Raw genomic sequence first — 14,323 nt, forward strand, 5'->3', positions numbered from 1 at the left:
TCATAGATAAATCTGGGTAACTCTGGATTAGAAGTGTGTGTGTATGTGCGTGGGGGGTTGGTTACTGGGCTATAACTTATAACTGCAGCTATAGACTTTGGATTTTAATCTCTTTTCTGGAGCTCAGAACCACTCTAAGGACAAAACTGAACTATTGCCATGCCTCTAAGTCAGATTTTATTTTCTTGGGCTCCAAAATCACTGTGGACGGGGAATGCAGCCACAAATTAAAAGCGCTTGCCCTTTGGAAGGAAAGCTATGACACACCTAGACAATATACTTAGAAGCAGAGACATCACTTTGCTGACAAAGGTCCATCTTGTCAAAGCTATGGTTTTTCCAGTAGTCATGTACAGATGTGAGAATTGGACCATAAAGAAGGCTGAGCACTGAAGAATTGATGCTTTTGAACTGCGGTGCTGGAAAAGACTCTTGAGAATCCCTTGGACAGCCAGGAGATCAAGCCAGTCAATCCTAAAGGAAATCAGTCCTGAATATTCATTGGAAATGATGATGAAATGAAGTTGCTCAGTTGTGTCTGACTCTTTGCAACCCCATGGACTGTAGCCTACCAGGCTCCTCTGTCCATGGGATTTTCCAGGCAATAGTACTGGAGTGGATTTCCATTTCCTTCTCCAGCAGGTCTTCCCAACCCAGGGATCAAACCCAGGTCTCCTGCATTGTAGACAGACACTTTACTGTCTGAGCCACCAGGGAAATTCATTGGAAGGAAATTCATTGGAATGACTGATGCTAAAGCAGAAGCTCCAGTACTTTGGTCACCTGATGTAAAGAGCCCTACTCATTGGGAAAGACCCTGATGCTGGGAAAGACTGAAGGCAGGAGAAGGGGGCAACAGAGGATGAGATGTTGGACAGCATCACCGATTCAATGGACATGAGTTTGAGCGAACTCTGGGATTGAGTAAAGGACAGGGAAGCCTGGCATATTGCAGTCCATGGGGTCACAAAGAGTTGGACACAATTGAATGACAGGGTGTATATTGTCACCCTGCTTATTTAAATTATATGCAGAGTACCTCACGAGAAACACTGGGCTGGAAGAAGCACAAGCTGGAATCAAGATTGCCGGGAGAAATATCAATAACCTCAGATATGCAAATGACACCACCCTTATGGCAGGAAGTGAAGAGGAACTAAAAAGCCTCTTGATTAAAGTGAAAGAGGAGAGTGAAAAAGTTGGCTTAAAGCTCAACATTCAGAAAACTAAGATCATGGCATCTGGTCCCATCACTTCATGGCAAATAGATGGGGAAACAGTGGAAACAGTGGCTGACTTTATTTTGAGGGGCTCCAAAATCACTGCAGCCATGAAATTAAAAGATGCTTACTCCTTGGAAGGAAAGTTATGACCAACCTGGATAGCATATTAGAAAGCAGAGATATTACTTTGTCAACAAAGGTCCATCTAGTCATGGCTATAGTTTTTCCAGTGGTCATGTATGGATGTGAGAGTTGGACTATAAAAAAAGCTAAGCGCCAAAGAATTGATGCTTTTGAACTGTGGTGCTGGAGAAGACTCTTGAGAGTCCCTTGGACTGCAAGAAGATCCAACCAGTCCATTCTGAAGAAGATCAGTCCTGAGTGTTCATTGGAAGGACTGAAGTTGAAGCTGAAACTCCAATACTTTGGCCACCTCATGCGAAGAACTGACTCATTGGGAAAGACCCTGATGCTGGGAAAGATTGAGGGCAGGAGAAGAGGGTAACAGAGAATGAAATGGCTGGATGGCATCACCGACTCGATGGACATGCGTTTGGGTGAACTCCAGGAGTTGGTGATGGACAGGGAGGCCTGGCATGCTGAGGTTCATGGGGTCGCAAAGAGTCGGACACGACTGAGCGACTGAACTGAGCTGAACAACAACAACAAAGTGTCCAAATTCCAGGCAGAAAATCAAGAAGGAGGAGACACACCACAGCCTGAGGCCATGACTCAGTAACCCTTGAGCTGCTACATCTCAGGGCGCATTTCACATGGCAAGAAGCGTCAAGAAATCACAGGCTTTCCTGTTACTCAGGAAAAAAGTGGGGGTCATTCCAGCTCATAATCAGCCTGAAAGTTGTCCTTTTCCTTAGATAAAAGCCCAGTCTGCCTGCAATGTCTCTTGCTGTCCCGGTGTAGATGCAGAGAGATCAAAATGAAGGAGATTCTTTTAACACTCCTGCTGGCTGATGACTAGCTAGTCTAGGTGTTACCCATTAGCTGGTGACTTTGGGTAACTTATTTAAACATTTTAAGGCTTTTAGTTTTCTCATGTTTAAAATAGCACTAATTAATAATACTTTCCTTAAAGTACCGTTTGGAGCATTTGGTGAGGCAGTGAATACCAAAGGGCTTAGTTTGGAGTCTAGAACATAACAGACACTCGGTGCATATTAATTATTATTATTAAAACTGAGAAAGTGACAAAAACTGTTCAAAGGATTGGGGAATATAGGAAATAAATGGAAGCCAATTCTCAGAATTTCCCTCCAGCAATACTAAAAAAGTGAATTAAAAATTGCGAACTCCAGTAAGCAAGCAACCACTGACAGGAGCTACATGAGGAAAGACATGCCCTGGTCCCATGAATGTTAATACTGACGGTGAAGAGAAGAAAAGAGGATTCCAAGTGGGGAGGAGAGATGCAGTACAGTGAGGCTCCTCTTTGATGGATAAAAATCTAGATTTTTTTTTTTCCCAAGAAGACCTCTAATCTGGAGAGATGCAAAATGACTGGGTTCCTCTCCCTTTTCCAAATCTGTCTTGGGAGTAGTGGGAAGGCTTCATGGGCACGTGAAGTGGGAGATGGTAGTGAGGAAGGGGAACCCCCTCCAACAGACATGAAGGCTTCAGGGCTACGTTCTGAACCACAGGGAAGATCTTGGCTCAGGCTGTTCCCCATGGTGATGGAGCACATCCTCAAAGCAGGTGGGGAACACCTGGGCCAGGCCACTTAGCAGACTTTGGACGAGAAAACAGAACCCAGTTACTCTAACCAAGAGTGTGTCCTGCCTGAGCTCAGCTCCTCCCCACCCCGTACCGTCCACCATCCCTCAGGATGAAGAAAAGTGGCCAGAAATGCTTTCCCCAACCCTCAGCCAGGAGACAAAACCACTGGTCTCAGGTGTGGCAAAAAGCACTGAGGAGGGACTTCCCTGGTGATCCCCTGGTTTAGACGCTGTGCTCCCAGTGCAGGGGATCCGGGTTCGCTCCCTGGTCAGGAACTAGATTTCCCAAGTGGCAACTAAGGATTCTGCATGCCACAGCTAAGACCCGGGGTAGGCAAATAATTTTTTTTTTTTAAAGTGCTGAAAAGCATGTTCACTATATTGATGCAAACAGGAAGTCCAGAACTATTCAAAGGAAAGAAAATAAACAGAAAAGATAAGGCAACTAGTTTGTGTTATAACCGAGAGAGGAAAGTACCCAACTTAGAAGAAAAGATGATCATGAAACAGAAGGGGATTCTCCACTACTGCTTCATATACCCGTTTGAAGACTACCCAGACTAGTTTCATAAACCCATAAATTCTAGCCCTAAGTTACAAGAGAGAGGAACAGAAGGGGATAGAGATTGCAAAACCCCAAAATTAAATGCCAGACCAAAATCTTCATGTATGCTGAATAAATTAGAAAGAGCCAGGAAGGAATTGACATCCTTGAACACAGACAAAACTGAAATTATGGACACAGAGAACAGGCTTGATGAGGTAGAAGAAAAAGAGATTACAGCAATTAGAGCGGAGTTACTAGATATCAACTGAGAGGGAGATGCTCCAATATGTTAAATTCAGGTATTGCCTGAATTTAAGAATGCATCAAAGGATAAAGAGGATGTACTTAAAGTTGGACCAGACAATGTCCCTGGGATGGAGAAAGGAATAATCCTGCAGATCAGAAGAGCATAGGTGATTATAAACACTCATTGCTGAACATAGCTTAGGTAGGCTACTGAACTTCCAGGATAAAAACAACAGTATCTTTGGATATTAGGAAAGAAAAAGCAAATCACCAACAGGAGTTAGAGAGATGGTGGGGGAGGGGAGTGATGTAGGAGGAAATCAGGCTGACTATGGGCTTTCTCTGTCATAGTCATCAATTCCTGAAGACCATAAAATAATGTCTCCAAAACTCTGGGAGAAATGGAGTGTCATCTAAGAATAAAACACACAGGCATGCTATTGTTTAAGTACAAAGACCAGGCAGACAGGCATTCTCAAGTCTAAGAGAATTTGTGAACATATCAGGCATGAACGCTTAGTTGAGCTCTACTTGGTAAGAAAACCCAGCCAAATAAGTTATGAATAAAAGTAAAGAATTCAGGAATTAAGAAATATTGATGGTGATCACAAATGCATTTAAAAATAAAGTTTCAAACAACTATGAGAGTTACAGTTATCAAACATGAACTCTTAAACCTTATAAACATAAAATAAAAAATACTAATGTCTTTATACAAAGTGGGAGATCAGTTGATACTGTTTATTATTCAAACAGGCTTTCCAGGTGGCACAGTGGTAAAGAACCCGTCTGCCAATGCAGGAGGCCCCAGAAATGCAGGTTCAATCCCTGGGTTGGGAAGATCCTCTGGAGTAGGAAATAGCAATCCGCTTCAGTCTTCTTGCTTGGAAAATTCCATGGACAGAGGAGCCTGGTGGGCTACACAGTCCATGAGGTCACAAAGAGTCGGACACGACTGACTGAGCACAACAGCAATTCAACTCCAGCACTCTTGCCTGGAAAATCCCATGGACGGAGGAGCCTAGTAGGCTGCAGTCCATGGGGTCGCTAAGAGTCGGACACGACTGAGCGACTTCACTTTCACTTTTCACTTTCATGCATTGGAGAAGGAAATGGCAACCCACTCCAGTGTTCTTGCCTGGAGAATCCCAGGGACGGGGGAGCCTAATGGACTGCTGCCGTCTATGGGGTCGCACAGAGTCAGACATGACTGAAGTGACTTAGCAGCAGCAGCAGCAGCAGTTTGAGAAAATACTCATTATAATGTATAGTGCTTTTTCATGGTGCCTCAGATGGTAAAGAATCTGACTGCAGTGCAGGAGAATGGGGTTCAACCCCTGGGTCGGGAAGATCCCCTGGAGAAGGGAATGGCTACTCACTTCAGTATTCTTGTCTGGAGAATTCCACGGACAGAGGAGCCTGGCGGGCTACAGTCCATGGGGTCACAAAGACTTGGACATGACTGAGTGACTAACAATTTTTCACTTTTAGTTAACCTTACAGGAATCTTCAAGGCTGTATATTATCACCCTGCTTGTTTAACTTATATGCAGAGTACATCATGAGAAACGCTGGGCTGGAAGAAGCACAAGCTGGAATCAAGATTGCCGGGAGAAATATCAATAACCTCAGATATGCAGATGACACCACCCTTATGGCAGAAAGTGAAGAGGAACTAAAAAGCCTTTTGATGAAAGTGAAAGAGGAGAGTGAAAAAGTTGGCTTAAAGCTCAACATTCAGAAAACGAAGATCATGGCATCCGGTCCCATCACTTCATGGGAAATAGATGGGGAAACAGTGGAAACAGTGTCAAACTTTACTTTTTGGGCTCCAAAATCACTGCAGCCATGAAATTAAAAGACGTTTACTCCGTGGAAGGAAAGTTAAGACCAACCTAGATAGCATATTCAAAAGCAGAGACATTACTTTGCCAACAAAGGTCCGTCTAATCAAGGCTATGGTTTTTCCTGTGGTCATGTATGGATGTGAGAGTTGGACTGTGAAGAAGGCTGAGCGCCGAAGAATTGATGCTTTTGAACTGTGGTGTTGGAGAAGACTCTTGAGAGTCCCTTGGACTGCAAGGAGATCCAACCAGTCCATTCTGAAGGAGATCAGCCCTGGGATTTCTTTGAAAGGAATGATGCTAAAGCTGAAACTCCAGTACTTTGGCCACCTCATGCGAAGAGTTGACTCATTGGAAAAGACTCTGATGCTTGGAGGGATTGGGGGCAGGAGGAGAAGGGGACGACAGAGGATGAGATGGCTGGATGGCATCAATGACTCGATGGATGTGAGTCTGGGTGAACTCTGGGAGTTGGTGATGGACAGGGAGGCCTGGCGTGCTGCGATTCATGGGGTCGCGAAGAGTCGGACACGATTGAGCGACTGAACTGAACTGAACAGGAATCTTAAATTTTTTTTTTATGGTAAAGAACATTTATTTGAAGTTCAACGATTTCTTCTGTTTCATTTCAGTTTCCTTTTCTGCTGATAAATTCATGTAAAATTAAATTTAATACTTTTTATTAAAATAGCATATATAGCATTATCCCATTTTTATTAAAGTATTTCTGACTTTCTCTCTACATATGTATCCAATTGTTTGGCTTTCTCTTCATATAAATGCAGAGAAAGTTATCTGCAATGATGTTTACCTAATGTTAATAATGGTTATTTCTGGTTGATAATTAGCTTTGATCTTGTACTTTTCTGCTTTGCTTAAGTTCTTTATGATGAACATATGTATATTTTTAAAAATCAAAACTATACAGTGATTTTCTTTTCTGTTTATTGTTGTAGAAACCCCTGAACATAACCATACCAAGAAGTTAACAGTGTTTTTAATTCTGAGTGTTGGTAACGGGATACTATTTTTTTCCTAAGAATAGATACCAAGAGTAGTTATCTATTGCTTTTTCCTGTAGTTTTCAAATTTTTAAAAATAAAAAATCCTAAATTAAAGAAAGTGATGCAAATAAAAAGAAAGAAATAAACATTTTGCAGAAGGCACACTTTGAAGGAAAGCAAATGATCCTAGTTTGGGATATTGACTAAAGTCTGGAAGTGATCAGAAGAGAAGGGGTTAATGCTGTAGGAATCAGCAGGGTAGAGACTCGGAATTGAAGGACTAGCCTGTGAGCAACTACAGAGAGCACCTGCAAATTCTCTGATGCAAAATGTGGCCATTTCAGCTAAGATTGGCATGGGGTAGTAGATTGGTAGGTAGGTAAGCAGATAGATGATATAGAGACATATAGTTAGATGATTGGTGATGGATAGATTGGGATCCAGAGGAGAATCCCGGATGGAAAGAAGCTAGATGATGAAGAACAAAAGAATTTTGGTGGACTGCCTCTTCCCTCCCTACTTTTGATGAGGGGTTTCTCAATTCTCCATGTTTATATGGAGTACCCGGTAGGTAGAGCCTGGATTTTAAAATAAAGTTGGAGCTGGAAAAACTCCTCTGGGGGCTTGTGAACGTTTGAAGCAGTGTAGTGTAAGACTGGAATTCATCTCTTGGACAGTTCTGGGAGTGACCTCTTCATCAGGGCAGCAAGTGCCTGTCCATTTTTCTTGGGGAATCTCTGAAACATGGGTGAAGTGTACCAGCATCAGCATCTGCAGCCTGCAAGGTTCTGGCTTGTTTAGGACGTACCTGGTACGTTAGGAGAGTCTGGTCCCGTGCAGTTAGGGTCCTGCCTACACCCCACTCCCCATCCAACACCTGGATTTACAATATTCTCACAGTGGCTTGTTCCTGTCCTCTTTTCTTACGTTTTCTCCCGAGATATCTGGAGCCAAGAACCAGGCATCACTAGGTGTGGGAGCTGCGTTCCCCCAAACCTACAGATCTTCTTGGGGGCGGGGTGACTGTGCGTGGAACTGGGCATGAGTTACTGTTGAGCTTCCCTCACCCAACAGAGTTATTCCGAAAACGGGAAGTCATTCTTTTTTTTTCTTTTCCATTATGGTTTATTAAAGATCCTGAATGGTTCCCCGCGCTGCACAGCAGCACCCATCCTGTGTATGTTTGCATCTGATAATCCCAAACTCCCAATCCTTCCCTCCCCCAGGCAACCACAAGTCTGTTGTGTTTTTGTTTCCTCAGATACATTCATTTGTGCTGTATTTTAGAGTCCTTCTGATTGTCACATCTGGGCCCTGCTGTTCAGGCCACATGCGTGTGGCTCAGAGCTGTCCAAAAGGAGAGGTGTGTCCCGAGGACATAAAGGACACAGGCTTTGCACTGGGGAGAGGCGGATTTTCTTCTCTCTCTCTGGGGCCAAAATGAGTGGTCTTTGAGTTGTGCAGACTCCTGGAGACTCCTAGGACTGTTCCCCCTACCTGGAATCCTGCTAGGAGCTGGGCAGACTCTAGGTCAGATTTTGACTATGAGCTTTAAGACCAAAAACATCTGGTAGCAGTTGCAATTAGTTTCCACCTTCAGTAAAGTTGTCGTAAGGTATCAGTTTGGTCTTGGATGAGTTGGAGGGTGGAGACACTGGCCTGCGTCCAGGACTGAGAAGACACACTAAGGAGGGTGGTGGGTGCGGTGGCTGGAGAATCAGATTATGAGCTGGTAGGCGGTGATCCCCTGTGTGGAGCTGTGTGGGGTGGTAGAGAGGGGGAGTCACATAATAAGAAATGACCAGAGTCCTATGAACATGTTTGCATTCTGCGGGGAGGCTCAGAAGTCCACGGAGAGGAATCCTGGGAAGCACTGCCCCCACCCTCCCCCGTCACAGGAGATGGATGCTTGGACTTGTTATGGGACTGTTAAAGGAACGGTGACCCCAGAAATCTGGAGGATGGAGGCATTTGGGTTGCTTAGGTCGAGTGTGCATCTCCCCGTCCTCATTTCAGGAAATGCACAGCTATTCTCACCTGAGCGTTTGTGGGCGGCTCTAAAACCCTGAGTTTAAAGGTACTTGACATGACTAACGGGAGGGCCCTGAGCCAGCTGCAGCCAAGATCCCAGAGGCGGGGGTGCTGTGGGCTCCCACCCCTGAGAACCAGGGGCTGGATGAGCTGCACTCCTGCCTGGGGCCCCCTCTGCTCACACACATGCCTGCCGGGCTGCATTCCCCCCACAGCTTCACGTTCCTTGTCCCAACTGGACTTTCTTCTTTTTTTAGGCACTGCAGGAGTGGTTTTAGGAACTGAAATTTCCCTGTTCTCTACTTCATTTCATCCCTACAACACAGCTTATGAAAAATGGACCTTTTTTTCTCTTTTTCCACCCTAACTTCCCCCCTTCCATCTCCATTGTATTTTTTATTTAAAAACAAATCATTTGTTTCTTCATATTTTAAAAACGTATTTATTTGTCTGTGCTGGGTCTCTGTTGCTGCTCGGCCTTTTCTCTAGCTGTGGCAAGCAGGAGCTACTCTCTAGCTGCCATGCGTGGCTTCTCATTGCGGTGGCTGCTCTTGTTGCTGAGCATGGGCTCCAGGCCTGTGGGCTCAGTGGTGTGGCTCTCGGGTTCTAGAGCACAGGCTCAATAGTTGTGGCGCACAGGCTCAATATTTGTGGCACACAGGCTTGGTTGCTCCGAGGCATGTGGGATCTGCCCAGAGCAGGGATTGAACCCATGTCTCTTGCATTGGCAAGTAGATTTTTTTTTTTATCATTAAGCCACCAGGGCAGCCCTTGTTTCTTCGTATTTTTTAACATAACTCATATGCCTATGGTAAAAATTTGATCTCGCTTAATCTGGGGGACTATAAGCTTGAGAAGCCTGCAAGGTATTGCAATTGGGCTGTTTTGTTTTTCTGGGGCCAAAAGGCACCTGCTGCTGTCGGGCAGAGTCTTGAGTGTTGTGGGGACTAAGCTGTGGTGCCCGAGGGCAGAGGAGCGACCACTGGAGGGCGCTCAAGTCGTGGCTGCGCCGGTCGTGGTCGTGGCCTTGCTTGGTGGTAGTGGCCTTGCTTGGTAGGAAGGGGGCGCTGTGGAGCCAAGCAACCCAACACTGTAACTTCTGCCCCTGCCAGTCACACCTTGAAGAATTCACCTTGTGCTCCGTCGTTCAGTCATGTCTGACTCTTTGCGACCCCCTGGACTGTAGCCCTCCAGGCTCCTCTGTCCATAGAATTTTCCAGGCAGGAATAGTGGAGCTGGTTGCCATTTTCTACGCCAGGGGATATTCCTGACCCAGGGATTGAACTGGTGTCTCCTGAGTCTCCTGCATTTGCAGACAGATTCTTTACCACTGCACCTCATGGGAAGCCCCTCTGGAGACCCACTTGGTATGTTGCAAGTCCTCCACTTGGTCCAAGGGCACCCCACCAGCAAACTCTACCATCTTCTACAACTCAACCCTTATGTTCGGGGCCTTAAGGCACCTAGGCAGGGTACCTTAAAACATGACTACATTTCATCTTCACAATAACCCTAGAAGGGAGATGTTATTATTCCTATTTTATGAAGGGGAGCAAGTGGAAACTTAGAAAAAATAGGGAAGTGGTTCAAGGTCAGGATCATTCTACTAGCAAGGAGTGGGGCTGAGAATCTCAACTCGCACCACTGACCCCAAAGTCCAAGCCACAAGCCACTACTTCTCTGTGTTGCCCCCAGAATCAAGCTGAGAAAGCATCGCAGTGCTTGTGGGGAAGGGGAGGGTTTTGGCCGAGCAGCAAGAAGCCCACTAACCCTGCCCAGGGACCAGGTGTCATGGAACTGCCATTCCATGGGGGTCGCTCTGCTTTTCACAGGGAGCCATCAGGCCTGACCAGGAAGTGGAGGCTTACCTTTTGGTTCAGTCTGACTAGGGATGCTGGTGTGCAGGATGTGTGGTATGTGGTGAGCAGCTGCTCTCCCTGAGGGTTCCTGGGTCTCAGCCAATGACACCAGGGCTGTGAGGCTGCTTGCTGGCTCAGGGGCAGCTCCAGGTGTGGGTGTTCCTGGCTTATCTGAAGGGTGGGGCTGGAGTCCTGCTGAGCTCAGTCTTCAGCCAGGAGGAAGGTGCAGCCTCACTCCAGGGAGGCTCGCATCCGTGCAGCACAGTAACCCAAGGCTGTTTCAAAATGGGGGTGTAGGGTAAGGATGGGAGTGCTCTCTGGGGAACAGGGAAGCACAGGGCAGGTCTTGTCAGTCTAAGCTTCCTGTGACACCCCATGGTCAACAACCAGCTTCTTAGAACTAGAAGTACAGACCAAATTAGCCACAAGAGGAACTTGTCTGAAATCCTCATTTTACAGATGAGGAAACTGAGACTTGAGGGAGGCTGTGACTCATCTCAAATGACAAAACCAGCGAGGGGCAGAGGGGAACAGGCTTCTGACTTCTCAGCACACTTTTGGGCTACCCCAGGCCTTCCCTGCAGGGACCCTGGGGTCTTCTGCTATCTTATTGGAGACTAAACCCATGCTCTCCCCTCCTTACTCCCTGCGCCAGCTCCTCCTAGGCCAAACCACACATTCCCTTCCATTGCCCCAGCTCTTCACTCCCACTTCCAGGCCTTAGCTCACGCTGTCCCCCTGCCTGGCCTGCAATGCTGCACCCTGACCCCACTGGCTTGCCTGTAGAATGCCTCCTCATTCTTTACAACCTGTATCAAATATTACCTTCTCCAGTCTCCCCACCTGGAAGCAGTTCCCTCTTCCTCTTTATTCCTGAATCCACTGTTTGGGCTTTTCTGTGGGAGGAGTTATCTGCTTTCTCTCTTTTTATCACATCAATTAACACCCTGTGAGTCTTCCTTGAGACACTGGGAGATGAGAAGTGTGAGTACTGTAAACCCCTGTTTGGACATGAGAAATCTAAGACTCAGAATGTTAGATGAGCAGAAGCCAGGCCTCCTGACTCCCACACCATCTGGGTGGGAGCCAGCCTGCTTCCTCTGCAGAACCACCTCTGTTGTCTCTGGGAATGAATCTTCTGGAGTTGTGCAGTGCACAGCCTGGGCAACTGTATTTTACAGCCCTGCCTTGGTGTCAGGCTCAAGGTCCTACTTGAGGCAGATGCTCCATAAATGTGGGCGAATTCAGCAGAACCACAATTCAGAGGTAGGTCTCTTTTCTTTTCCTTCCCTCCCTGCTTCCTTTCCCAACCTGTTTCCCTGCCTTTAACTCCCTGCGTTTTCCCACTGAATTTTTCATTGGGAAGAAGCACATTTAGAGATGTGAAGCGCACACTTTGCTGGGCTTCAGCTTTGATGAATCTTTGATGCTGACCCTGGGGAGGCTGAGGCTGCGGCAGACTGGGGGAGGTGAGGGAGGAGCTGGGAGGGGCCTCTATGCCTGACTCTCCCTCTTTTGCATCTTGGTGTGGGGGCAGAATTCAACCCTGCCTCATGCTTGGCGGGCCTGGCTGCGCTCTGCACCCCAGACGTGTGTGGATGGGAGGGCTGAAGTGTGTGCAAGCTGTGTGTGGGCGGGGCCAGCACAGGCTGGGGGCAGGGTAGCCAGAAGTCACACCACCAGACACCACCCACTCCAACCTCAGCTCCCTCCACTCCCCCTCCCTCCTCCTGGGGCTTTGAGGTCACACCAGTTTCTGGCTGTGCGGCTTTGATGAGTCGTTTAACCTTTCTGAATCTTAGTTCTTCAAAGCAAATTGGAGATGCTAATCCCTTCCTCTGCAGGCCAGTGTGAGTAAATGAGATACCTATTGACTGGGCCTGACTCATGCTACAGGCTCAGTAAAAACCAATCTTCCTACCCCTCCATTCAAATCCACTTTTTGGCAGATTTTAACACCAGTGAGTGCAGTGCTGTGGGCAGGGCGGGCCCTGCCCTGAGGTCTGATACTCAGCTTAGCCCTGTCTACACAAGCAATAGAGGATAATTCAAAGTGCTGTTCTTGGCATCCCAAGCCGTGAGTTTGAGTTCTGAGCTGACTCAGGGTTATGCATGTGATTCCAACAGCCCCTTGCGTGGGGGGCAACCCTGCCTGAGTCACAGCTGGGTGCCCCCGTGATACCCAGCACAGGTGCCTGGCCTGGAGCACCGCTCAAGTTGTGTAGCTCAAGTTAAAGGCAAGGAAACAGGTTGGGGAAGGAAGCAGGGAGGGAAGGAGAAGAAAAGACAGCTACCTCTGAATTGTGGGGGGTAGAGTATGGTGGCAGTGGGCCTTTGAGTGTGATGAGAATGCCAGCCATTCACTCCCTCAGAGCCTCTCTCTGCACAGGCTCTGCCAAGGTCATAGGCTCATTACCCTAAGAACAGAGGGGGATTTGTTTTGTGGCCCTGCCTCAGTAATTTGCTTCATATCATCTCATCATGCACCCTTTACTAAAACCCATGGCTGGGACTCTGCTGTGAGCGGCTGCACAAACGCCTCGGCCTGGGCTCAAACCACTGACACTTCTTTCTCCCCGCATTTCTCTGTTGGCTGAGATGGAACAGCTGGCCCACTGAGGCTGCGTCCAGTAGGCCAGCCACTCTGCCCTCTCTGGAGCTTCTCCAGGGCCCCTTCGGGCGTTTCCAGCAGAAGATAACTGGATAGCACAGGGCTCACCATCAGCCCAGCTCTGCTCCCCAGACCTTCCCCTGCAGGTTGACTCTGAAGTGGCGAATGTGTGTCAGTGTGTCTGGATTCACAAACCCCAAGTGTCCCCTTGGCTTTTAAGGTCCTTTCCACTCTGAGGGTCTGTAACTCTAGGATTAACCTTGCAAATGCGTAATGGATTGTGGAGGTCCTTACCTTGTCAGGGATGTCAGGGACCTTTCAAATCCCTTGGATCCTCTCTTGAACTACCCTCAGGTCTGCTTTCATGGGTTGGTCAGCTGTCTCAGATTTCTCCCTCTATTTGGAGTCAGCAAGGTACCCAGACAGTCACCCTCCCCAGCTCTCCCCACCCCTTCAGTAGTCCTGTCAGCCACACCCAAGTGCGCATGACTTAATCAGATTTCTCCCCCTCACTGTCCCCAAAGGAAGGGGATTTTGACTGAAGTAGAGTAAGGGCCTAGATTACTCAAGAAGCTCTAGTGAGCCCTGCCTTTCAGAATCACTCAGCTTTGCATCAGTCTGTATAAGCAGCAGAGTGTAAGGATGAGAAGACAGCTGCCCTTGGCATTGAAAGGCCTTGTTTGAGCAGAAGAAAGTGCTCTGGGGCGGGCAGGCCTGGAGGCTTTCAGGAGGGCCCCTGAAGACCGGGAGCCAGGGGTCTCCCTCTGGGACTTTGCCCCCAGGCCGAGGGATAGAACGGGCATCCAGGTTCCTCTGTCTGTGCCCAATGCCCATCTTGCTGCCCAGATGGCCCTGAGGCATCTGAATGCTGGAGCCTGACGTTACAAACATCTAACCACCAGCAGGGGTCGCTGTTTTGGTGTCTAAGACCAAGCTAGAGGGTGGTGTCTGGGTTTGAGGGGAGAACCTGAGGGCTGGAAAGTGAAGGCGTGACACTTCCTTAGGGATGGGGGTGTTCTGCAGTTGGAGAGCAGATGGCTTGAATTTGGCACCCAAATCTGAGCCTCCTAGTGAGGATGTGGCATCCTGAACACCCCCCCCACCGCCAGGATGGGGGGGGCCAGGTTCAGTTCTCAGGCCCCTGGCCCTTCACATGCCCCCATGCCCCAGGTGGAGGAATCTTGCAGGGCTGTCCCCTCTGCCACAGTCATCACCGTGATCTGGGGAG

At 47.7% G+C, this 14,323-nt stretch overlaps 1 long non-coding RNA gene across 2 annotated transcripts; it reads right to left on the reverse strand.

The window, feature by feature from the left end:
• Positions 1 to 7,692: 7,692 nt before the first annotated feature.
• Positions 7,693 to 11,467, reverse strand: LOC147365239 (uncharacterized). Of its 2 annotated transcripts, none has more exons than XR_015133737.1 (3): positions 11,328 to 11,467; positions 10,494 to 10,759; positions 7,693 to 8,351 (listed from the first exon to the last, which is right to left on the reverse strand). It is a non-coding gene; the product is annotated as an uncharacterized LOC147365239 (long non-coding RNA). The 2 variants fall into 2 exon arrangements; XR_015133736.1 differs by having other exon boundaries at positions 11,310 to 11,438.
• Positions 11,468 to 14,323: the final 2,856 nt, after the last annotated feature.

The sequence above is a fragment of the Bos grunniens genome, chromosome 10, assembly GCF_055505025.1.
Source record: "Bos grunniens cultivar Pamir isolate PY7600 chromosome 10, Bosgru_T2T1.0, whole genome shotgun sequence".
In the NCBI taxonomy this organism is placed as follows: Eukaryota; Metazoa; Chordata; class Mammalia; order Artiodactyla; family Bovidae; genus Bos; species Bos grunniens.